Below are 11,341 nucleotides of genomic sequence, written 5' to 3'. Positions count from 1 at the left end.
GAGCGATGGAATCGTTTGAGCTGATCGAAGAACACGGAAGAAGAGCGACGAGATGTGAAAAGACGAAAATACGAGCTCGGAGAGATTTTACGTCCCTCTTCGCCAGGCCAAGTTTTGAAAAATCAAGCCGAACCGTTTACTCGGGAAGAAAATTTAGCAGCGATGGAGTCGTTTGGATTAATCGAAGGGCGGAGTCGGAGGAGGAGGAAAGGCGAAAAGACGAAGAGGAAGAGAGGGCGGCGGGCTTTACGGGCCTCTGCGTCAGGGCGTAGGGTTTTCGCGTCTAAGTTTACGTCTTACGGTTAACGGTCTGTAGATAGCAGATGACGCTCCGGGGATATACTAAGATGTTAATTTAGCTATTACTTACACCCGAGCACGGGGCCCCGTCTACCGCCCGAGGCTTGCCGAGAACCCGAATCGCCCTACCGCGAGGCAGTTTCGAAACGCCGGGGAAGTAACTACCGCGAGGCTCGTTGCGATTGCCGAACGACTCCGGTCTGCATCCGAGGGATTCGACGTTGCCCAACTTCGATAAGACCCTTGGACGAAAGGCCCTCCGTCGATGTCTGGGAGCCAGGGAATTTCCAAACCCCACGCCGTTAAAAACACTCGGAAAATTCGGTCCTATTAGAAGTATAAACACGATGTCTCATAAGTGGACCAGCGCGTGTTAGTTAGAAATTTCTGAATAAATCTATAATTTCAGGACGTCAAGTTATAACATCGCGAAACTGCAGGCGAAGCAGTTACGCGATGGATTTATGGCATGTGTTAATTATCTAAAAATCTGGAAATCTGAAAATATGAAAGTGGTATATCGTAAGCGAATGAGGCGTCTAATGGAAATGTACCAAGATGGCGGTGCCTCTTTTAACGGAGCTCGCTTCGAGAGGTCGATGGGGGAGAGGGTTGGCTTCGATCGGACGTAAATATCGGGGAGGATTTAGGGGGTCCCAGGGGGTCGGTTAGCCCGGTCTCCCCGGGGCTCCGGACAGGGAAGAGGGTAGATCAGCGACTGGCTTCGCGATCGGCGGGGGTGAGACCCCCCCCCGGGCCGGCAGGTGGGAAACGAGGCTCATCTGCATCCGGTAACATCGTTCCACCGGCGGCTCTTGCATTTTCTCTCCCTCTCCCTCGTTTCCGGCCCGTCTCCGTCCCTTCGGGGCGAGGCGCCCGACAGGTGAGGGCCGGAAATGAAAGGAGCGTCGCGACGCCGGCAGGAAGTCGGGCCCGACTCGACGCCCGCGGTAATTAGCCGAAATTGGCGCGAATCGATTCCGCGACTCCGAGATGCCGAGATTGACTCGGATCGATCCGGCAGGGGACCGGAACTGGCGGAATTGCCGCGAGTGGAGGAACCAATTGCCGCTAACGTCGTGGCCCGGGTCCGTTTGCTCTCGGCGCCTTCATTTCCGCGAAATATCGGAAAATATCGCCCTGCGAGCCGAGGATGAATAATTATTCCCTCGGTGAGAGGTGCCCCGCAGCCATGCTGGATATCCAAAGTTCCTGCGGAATCAATTTGCTGTGGGGGCAACGCAAACGTTGTCGTTTCCGCTCCGGAACGCAATATCCCGACCCTTCGGCGACGATCCCTTCGCACCCCGTCGAGGTCGAAGCGCCGAATCCTGAGAATTCATCCAAAGGAAATAATCCCAAAAACGAGTATTCTCTTCCTTCCCGGTGTTCCTTTTCATCGGCATCCTGTTCCCGCTCGCGAGACAACCGTCAAACTCGGCAACTCGATTTCCCTTCCGCGTGAAAATTCAACCGATCGATTTGCATCCGAGTTCCGCCGTTCGCGTTGTTCCTCCACCACTGGAGTCTAACTTGCACTGGTCCAGCTTCTATGGTGTCAATTTTTACCCGCCGTTCTGGAGGTTTTGTCTTGTCCCGGGATAAGGCATGAGTATTCCTGCGCGTCCGCTTTTTTATAGACCATCGATCCTGGTTCGACCCTGGAATCGGGAATCGGGAATCTATTCGGGCAGCCAAACATTTATTGGCCTTCGTCTTACCGAGATCGGGAGAGAAACCTCCCTCTCCTCGGTCGGAGTCCCGAATCTCCGATATCTGTAGCTGATTTGAATCGCAAAGAGACTCAGACCTCGAGGACTCCGTCACTGCTGGGGATGCAGAGGATCCGAGGTGTTTCCAAGCGACGCCTCTCGTTGGCTGCTGCCACGGAATTGCTGCTCCCACGCGAGAATGCTAGCTACCCGCCGCGACGTCGAGGATCGGATTCGTCGGCTTCCTCGACGAGAGGCCATCAAAGTCGATCTCCGATTTCAAGGTGAAAGCATATATCTCCACAATTATCCTCGAAATCCTGATCTCCTAGCGATGCATCGAGGAGGTTGTTGCACTTACTATTCGGTACTCGATGACGATTCCATTTTCCATCGCGGTGGTAATGCTTTTCGGAGGAATTCTCAAGGTAAAAGGATCCTTTCCAGGTCGTGGCGAGAAAACTCATTTTTTCTTGCTCTGTAAGCCCTTTAAAAGCATATACATTTTCGACCTCTTGAAAGCATATATCTCCATAATTATCCTCGAAATCCTGATCTCCTAGCGATGCGTCGAGGAGGTTGTTGCACTTACTATTCGGTACTCGATGGACATTTTCGAACGGACTTCGGTACTCGATGGACATTTTCGACCTCGTGAAAGCATATATCTCCACAATTATCCTTGAAATCCTGATCTCCTAGCGATGCATCGAAGAGGTTGTTGCACTTACTATTCGGTACTCGATGACGATTCCATTTTCCATGGCGGTGGTAATGATTTTCGAAGGAATTCTCAAGGTAAAAGGATCCTTTCCAGGTCGTGACGAGAAAACTCATATTTTCTTGCTCTGTAAGCCCTTTAAAAGCACATACATTTCCATATACATTTTCGACCTCGATCTCTTAGCCGATGCATTGAGGAGGTAATTGCACTTCCTGTTCGGCGCCTGATGGTGATTTAATTTTTCTTCGCGGTAGTCCACCTTCCTGGAGAAATTCTCGAGGCAAACGCCATAGCGAGAGGGCTCGGTTTTTTGGATCGAGCGATGTGCGATCCTCGACCTCCTCGAAACCCTCGGCCCCCTCGTCGAGGGGAACCACCGGCTCGGATATTGCGGCGCACTCGGCGGCCTCGACATTTTTACCTTACGCTTTTACGGCGGGGAAATTCATATCCGCTGCGCGACAATTCGGTCCCGGGAATCTCCCGGGAGGCTGACTGGAGCGAGGAATAATTTAGCCGAGGTTTTATATCCTGGAGGAGCGGCAGGAAGGATCGGAAATATATCGGAACCGGAACGCGGAGGGCCGAGTTACGCGACCGGTGTTCGCGGTTTTCGCGGAAAACCCGCCGAAAACCCTTTACGGCCCCCCTTCGTTCCGCACTCGGAGACGCGGTTTCCGCGATTTCGACATGCCGAGCGGGAATCGCGACAACGCATTCGGTGACTGCGGGCATCCAATTTCCATGGAGTGGGTTGCCTGGAAATCGGATCGCCGATTGGTCGCGCCGATCATTTGTGGGGAGCTCGGCTTGGTCAGAAATTTCGGTCGTGCTAGAAATTTCAATCGGGTTTCTAAACCGATCTAATGGCACAGAGTGAGTATCGATTGTTGTCATGACAGGGTGTTTCACCAAAACGGCCGAAATTCTAGCCCATGATTCAGATAAGCGCCTAAAGATACCTTCTGCAATTTCCAGATTTTAATTTTTGTGCAATTGATATATTGCATACATTTGAGGATCAGCTTTTTCAAAGTGTCAGGGCTTTCCATAGGTGTCCACTAGTCATGTGGTAAAATTTCACCCAGTTGGGGGAAATACTCTTAAAAAGTCTGCTTACTGTTCCTTTGTCTTACACCCTCTTATGACCTATCTGACGTTAAAAAATCCTACCTTCTCAACCGCGAATCTTTTTGCGATATCCCCCGCCTTTTTTTTCTTTTCTCAACCGAATTTCCACCCGTGACGATTAAGCTTCCGCGGACAGTCCGCGCGCGAATCGCGGAATTGGCCCGCTTCCGGATTCAGGTCTCGCTCGTTCTCGGCTCGCGTCGTAAACGCCACCGTAAACAGGTGGATGTGGCAGTAAACCGAAACGCGGAGGTGCGACGACGAGTCGAATTGCGCGAGACGAGGGAAGCACTTCCGGCTACGCGGAAATCGGGCCGGAAAATCTTCCGCGACTCCTCGAATTTCTTCTTTTTTTTTTCTTTCTTTTTTTCCCCTTTTCGCGTCGACGTCTCGCCGACACCCCTACGGAGGAGCTCGGGGGCGACTCGCGACGTCGTAATTAAGGTCGTCGCCGATGAAAAACGAGTCTACGAGGTCGCGACGTCTCCTCCCCCGAGAAGTATGCCCGTAACCGTTAAACTTCCTCCCGGGGCGAAATTTTCCTGCGCTGAAAGGACGTATTATCCTCGGTCCCTCCGAGTTCGGGGGTGGGTTCCTTTCCTCGTCCTCACGGTTAATTTCCCGGGAACGCGCTCGGCGGCGCTCCTTTCGGAGCCCCGCCACCCCCGTCTTAAATATCACGGGGATGATGGGGGGTGAAAAGGAGGGAACGCGGTTACCAACCCCCGGGATAAGCGCCCCGGTTGGAGACATTTTCCCCGACCCTCCCAAAGGTATCGCCCTCTCCGACTTGCCTTGGATTTATTTTTCATAATTTATCACGGTATTGACTCATTATATTTTTCGTATTTTTCAGGGGCGAAAGTACTGAAATTCAAATCCCCACGCGATGGTTCTTCTCTAGGGGTGGCAAGATTTTTGGGCGAGAGAAGGTCGCTGGTTCACTCGGTTCGTGTCTACCTCTGTATCGATATCTCCCTAATTTTCCCGCGACACCCTTTAAACAATTTTCTTTGTACCATTTTATAGAAGCAGAGGAACTTTGAAATTGAAAATGAAATTGATAGAATTATTCTAGGAGTGGTGAGATTTTTTGGAAGATTCGAATCTCCGAGAGAGGAGGGACCTTCCGAGGTCGCCGTTTCACCCGATTCAGGTCTATCTTCGTATCAATATCCCAGGAGTTATTGGATACGAGTGGATGACATTGATGAATGGAGTGCCGATCAAAATCTGGAATCGGGAATCTCAAGCGATCTCCCCAGAGGTTCGTTTTTCATCCCCGAGCAGGGTCGACTCGGACGACCCTTCGACCGGTCGAAGAGTATACCGGGCGACGACAAATTCCCGCCCTTCTTTTTTAACCTCTCTCGATTCCCCGCATATTTTAAAGCCGGTCTCGTCCAGGGCTCCGGTTATGGACGGACCCAATTCCTGCTTACGCGTGTAAAGTACGATCAACCCATATTTGCTCCTTGGGTCGTTTCCGACCCAGTAAAAGTAAAAGAAGTAACGGCCACTTTAGGGACCTACGTGCCGCGAGAACGCAGTAAACGTAGCCGGGTTTGCTCGCTGTAAACATTTTTGACGTAGTGCCCACTCGGCCGGTGGGGTTTACCTGCTTTTACCTCGCTTTAAGATCGTGGAAACGAGTTTCCCGAAGGCGTCTTTTCGATTTCTCGATCGCACTTTACGCAGGCCCTTTAAACTTAACAGCAGACACAGAATGGCCTGACTGTTGAAGAAATTCTTCCGCCATACAAGAGGAAGACCATCGACATGGAATTATCAGGTATTAAACAAAGAGCAGTTTGTTATCCACGGAACCTCTCGGACCTCTATTAAAAATAATGTACCAAGTGCCTGAAAATATTAAAAGCCCGAGAATTCCCATGGTACCTCAAAAGGCCAAAAAAGAAATTTATCCCGCGTTTAGTTAGTTACAACCATTATCCGGGTGAACATCTTTGCGCGTACCGTATTTGTTACATCTTTGTCTTCCTCGGGTTAGCTCGGTGTTTCATCCCTTGACCACTTGACCCTTTCTCTACCTTTTTATCTATTTATTAAGAAAGACATTAAAAAAACAGAATTCCTTCCGTCCTTCATGGAGATGAAGTAATGTGAGGTCAGATTAGTCGAAAATACTTGGTCCTCGTTATCGAAAGATCCTGAATGACAATCCTGAATGACATAACAGGAGCTAAAGAACTAAAAGTCCTGGACTGCAATGCGACTCCTGTCGAATGAAATGCAGGATCACGCATCGATACCAATCCCTGGGAATCATCCCCAGTGGGGCTGCGCTAAATCCCTTTGGAAACAGCCCTCGCTCTTCTGGAAGACCATTGGCTGTGCGGACACTCGAGAAGCTATGGAAACTCTAGAAACTCGGACTCTATGCCTAGGGCACGTAGCGCACTCGTGCGTGCGAGTTTGCATTGCGTCGGCAAAGGCAGGATGCGTTTGAGCCCCATGAGGGATCGAGAGCTCGATAACGAGAGAGCCGAAGCGACGGGGGAGGAGCTCCTACCCGGGATGGGCCAACAATGCTTTGCGGCAACAATGCGCAAACAAATGATGCCGCTGTTACCGGCCCGTAATTACTCTGGGCTTTCTGGGGCCGATTGGCGAATCGACGCGTTTCCGATCGACTCCCGTCGATTTCCGAGTCCCTATCGAAATTCGCCGCCTTTTTCGACGCGAAAGGCTGCCATAGGAGCTAGGGACCGAAGGGATGCCTCGGCAAATGAGACGGGCTCGATAAATGCGCGTCGCGAAGTAATTCCACCCGGTTCGCGGTCAAAGGGGAATGGACGCCGATTGATCGCGAGATCGATGGAGGGGTTGCAATTTGCCGGGAACGGAGTGCAGCGCGTCGTCACAGTCTTGTTTCCGCGATGCAAGGAGACGCGGAAAGTGCCCCCGACGTGGCCGATCCGAGGCAAGCTTCCGCGGGTAACTAGCGGAAATGTACCGCCGAGGATCATCCGATGGAAATAATATGGCAGATGCGGATTTTTAAATAAGATATTTAAAAGTGAGCTTCCGCGGGTAACTAGCGGAAATGTACCGCCGGAGATAATCCGATGGAAACCATATGGCAGATGCGGATTTTTAAATGGGATGTTAAAATATTCTATTTTAACATCCCATTTAAAAATGAAGAATGTTTAAATAAGATATTTAAAAGCATGCTTCCGCGGGTAACTAGCGGAAATGTATCACCGAGGATCATCCGATGGAAACAATATGGCAGATGCGGATTTTTAAATAGGATGTTAAAATAGAAATTTTTAACACCCTATTTAAAAATGAATGTTTAAATGAGATATTTAAAAACGTGCTTCCGCGGGTAACTAGCGGAAATGTATCGCCGAGGATCATCCGATGGAAACAATATGGCAGATGCGGATTTTTAAATGAGATGTTAAAATAGAATAAGTTTTGGACATAATTGTATTTTCCTCCAAGATTTCAGAAAATTCCAACGGGATGTCATAGAATTATAAATTAATCTAGAAATTTGTAGCACGTTGATTTTTAAGATCGAGAATTTATAATTTTAATATAAGGTCGAGTATTAACGGTTTAGGAGTTTTTCGAATATTTGATAACGTACACTTGGCGATAAGGCTCATTTTGGCGGCGAAATCTTCGTCGCACCTGTAGTTCCCGTTGGCACGTACCCGCGTTACAGATTATGGATATTTTAACGGTTATCATCCCAATTACAGGAGGGTGAATTTCGAGACCGTCTCCAAAATTTGTAGTCTTCTTCCAGCAGGTGGAGGGCCTCCACGACCGGGCCACAAAAATGGCCGCCGACTCGTTCCGCATCCTACATCTCGCGGAACCTTGACGTCGTAAAGACGAGACGTCGATAACGACCTCCCGGACCTTTCGGCCGACGTCAAAAGATTTCCGCCCTACACGAAGAGGTCCTTACTCCCCACAAAGGGGGTACCTCCTCGGTTCGACGAGGGGTTACTCCCATGTCCGACCAGGGTCGACATTCCGTTTCCTCTCCTCGTTTTTCAGGCCTGCGAGGTCGGAAGGTCGGGCATCTCGGTGTAGGTGAAGACCTTCCGGTCACTTTGCGGGCGTTCCTGGCGATTCCCACGAGACAACTCCCCCCAAGGGGTTGAAATCCAGGGGAGGTCTCGGATCCCTCGCATCCCCCGGAATGTTTTCCTCCTTCGGAGGAAGAATTTCCGCAGCGGTTTTCCTCGGTCCTTCCATCCCTCCCCGGCGTTTCTCTCGAAACCAGAGGAGAAAAATGAGAGAAAAGGTGGATAAGAGAAGATTCCCGATTCCAGGGCGATCCTTAGGACGTCGGATTTGGGATCTCTCGTCGGACCTCGGTCCTCCGAGCCGCGAGTGGGTCCAGGGATGCGAGAGATACACGTACAGGGATGGCACGTGAGTTTAATATCTTCATGTAGTGCCGGGGCGCACTCCGGGTAAAGGAACCCGAGATTATTGCCTCAATATTGCTACCCGATGCCAGCCGACGTGGATACGCGTGTGGGCATTACGCCGGTTTGATACGAGCATCTCGCGCACACTCCCTCGGGGGGCGATATAAATACATAGGTGTGTACCGAAGAGGGCTGCGGGGGGTCGGAAAGGAGCTCGTCCTCGCGCGAGCAAGGATAGCTGGCATCGCCCCGTTATTAACCCATCTCTTACCAGTTATATCCCCGTAAGCCTCCCCCGGCGCGACTCCCGACCTTCCGGGACTCCAGCCAACCCCTTCGCGACCCGCGATCCGAAGTCGGGCTCGAAAGTCGGACCTCGGTCTACGGCAGGAATTTATCATTTCCTGGAGGAGAATGGCCCGCGAGGTCGCCTCGTCGACCGGGGGCATCCGAATGCGCCTAGGGGGTGAAAGCCCCCCAGCGACCCTGGCAAAGAGTCGACCTTTTTTCTTGGCCAAGAACAGTTGCTCCGGAATGAGACGAGTTGCACTCGGGCGTGATGGAAGATAAAAAAAAAATGGAGAAAGGGTGGGAATTATTCACTGGTATATGACAGTCAGGGATTAACCCCCTCGATCCTACGGAATACCGGTCACCCATCATAAAATTCTCCGTTGATCCATAATTTAAAAAAAAATTATGAAACTATTCGTTTGTTACATATTGACTTTGGTGAATTTTTACCGGCTCGTACTAGTGCGTTGTATTCACGATTCGATCCGTACAGCGTGATGGAGAACGGTATGCATCGAAAGGGTTAATTTGAAACGGTGGTGATTTTTGTTGCTGTGTATTTTGGGGGGTTGGGTGGAAAGGAGAGAGGTAAAGGAGAAGATGGACGGTTAAGGAAGCATTTTTACCTCAGCTATCGTATGCATGACCTCACCGGACGTACGAGGTGGGGCGGGATGGGGTTGGTGGCTTTATTCCACCTTAAATCCAATCTGGTGGGCACGAGCTTATCCCTTCTTGCACCCTGGCTATAACCCCGGTGGGGGATGAAGACCGTCTTGCGGCCCGGCGACGATACGAACGAGAACTAATTCTAGGGGCTGACGAGGGTGGAACTTTGTCGACTTCCGGAAGGCCCCTCAATGGTCGGCGAAACCCAAGAAAATCCCAAGGGGTTGAACTGTTCTCCATCCCGGGAACTGAATCACGGGAATAGATTAGTTTTCGCCAAATGGGAATCGAGATAAACGGGGCCGCGAGATGATCGAACGGGAAGGTGGAAAATGGCGACGTTGAGGAGGGTCATATTTAGGGCGTTCCTGGAGTCGTCGAAATTTTCCTGCAAGGGAAGTCTCCTCTCATCCGGGAAACGACATCGGGACGGTACAAGTTGTCCAAGGGTCGTTGAATCTTGCATCGCCGGGGCGTGCAAGGTTGCCCTTAGAACGTGGATCGCATAAAATGGCGGAATTCGAGGAGTCTCGAGCGTAACCGCGAGGGATAGGACGGAAGGGGGTGGAAAAAGGGGAATCTTGACGGAAATCCAGGAGCTTTAAAGCCCCGGCGGTAATCTAGTCACATATAACTCGGTGAGTTACGCCCCCGAGGAGTAACTACAACATAATTCAAAATCTCATTAGACCGCCGCCATGAAGTACAATTTTTTGCCCATTACACCCGCCGGGTGGAGGTAAGAAGGGCGCGAGCTCCTTGGAAAAAGGAACACGCGGCACCCTCTGCCCCGGGAAACCTCCCTTACTTCTCGACCCGCCGTCGCAGACACCCCTTTCTCGAGGAGGGAGAAAGAAACCGGATCACGTAGGTATTTGCCGGAGGGAAATGCGAGTCGGGTCGCTTCTGGCCCTCCTTGGCGAATTCCGGAGGAATTCCTCCCTCCGAGGTCGAGAGGCATGATCCGCGGAAAGGGACAACCACGTCGTGAGGGCGCATCCGTAAATTCGAGCCAATAAGGCGAGTCCGTCGAAAGCGTCACCCCTTTCGCCTGTTATTCGTTATTTCCTCGTACCTCTTGAAAATAGAATTACCCAGCAGGGGGTGCGCGCGTTTCCACAATGGCGGACACCGGAGTCGTTTCTCGCACCCTGTACGCCGGGCGAAAAAGTCTAAGGGCGAAACTCGCGAGGGGGAGTCTCGGAGTTATATTTACGGTATTATATTCCGGGAGGAGAGGAAAGGGACGAGTGCTCCAGGGCAGTTTTCCTCCTCCGCAATCGGCCCCTGGAGTTGAGTCGCCCCTTCGCGGGTCCCCCTCGAACCACCCCCTGCCACCCACCCCTTCGCGGGGGGTCGGGGACAGAAGTTCCCACGAAGTTGGACGACACCGTTGCGGGCTGCCGCGATGTCGAAGTTATTTGGAAGCTTCTCCAAGGGAGTCGAGAAAGAGGCCGGACTCGGCGAAATAGACGACTCTTATTGCTGGAAATCCTGGCACCGGAAGTGCGTGAGGGCTTTCATTGTCGTCGAAGTTGCTGCGATAAAATCCGCAACTTGAGATTCCGATTCTTCGAGGTAGGGAAGGAATTAATATTTAAACCTGAGGAATTAAAATCGAGGCCGGCAGGGCGGAATTAATATTTACTTAAATACCGGAAGATGGGGTACCTACCAACACGCAATTACCCGGACGAAGCTTTTTAAAGAACCTCCCAACCCCGGTCGCGATTGAAGCCATGAAAATGAATGCACAAGCACGCCCTCGGCGTCCTTATTTGCGAGGCAGTTTTAATTTCAATTTCCGGGATGCGCGAGGCCTGTCATGGGACTGTAACGTTTTTCGATTTAATTAGGACCCTCTCGCCGAGGATAATTGAACAAGGATCTGCATCTCAAGAGAGGGCACCACTTTCTCGGGGTCTTTGGTATATTACCCCACTGCTGGAAAGTTACCGAGAAAAGAAGGCTTTGAAGCGAGATGGAGCCTCGTTACACGCGTGGATTCCGATCTTTGCGTGAAACGAGGGCAAAGAAATGCGCAGCGACGTGTTAAGAGACAAGAAGTCTTTCCAAGGGAGGGGCGAGGG

Source organism: Orussus abietinus, unplaced genomic scaffold (genome assembly GCF_000612105.2).
Source record: "Orussus abietinus isolate OABI.00-Male unplaced genomic scaffold, Oabi_2.0 scaffold68, whole genome shotgun sequence".
NCBI classification, from domain to species: Eukaryota; Metazoa; Arthropoda; class Insecta; order Hymenoptera; family Orussidae; genus Orussus; species Orussus abietinus.
This window is presented reverse-complemented; position numbering follows the sequence as displayed.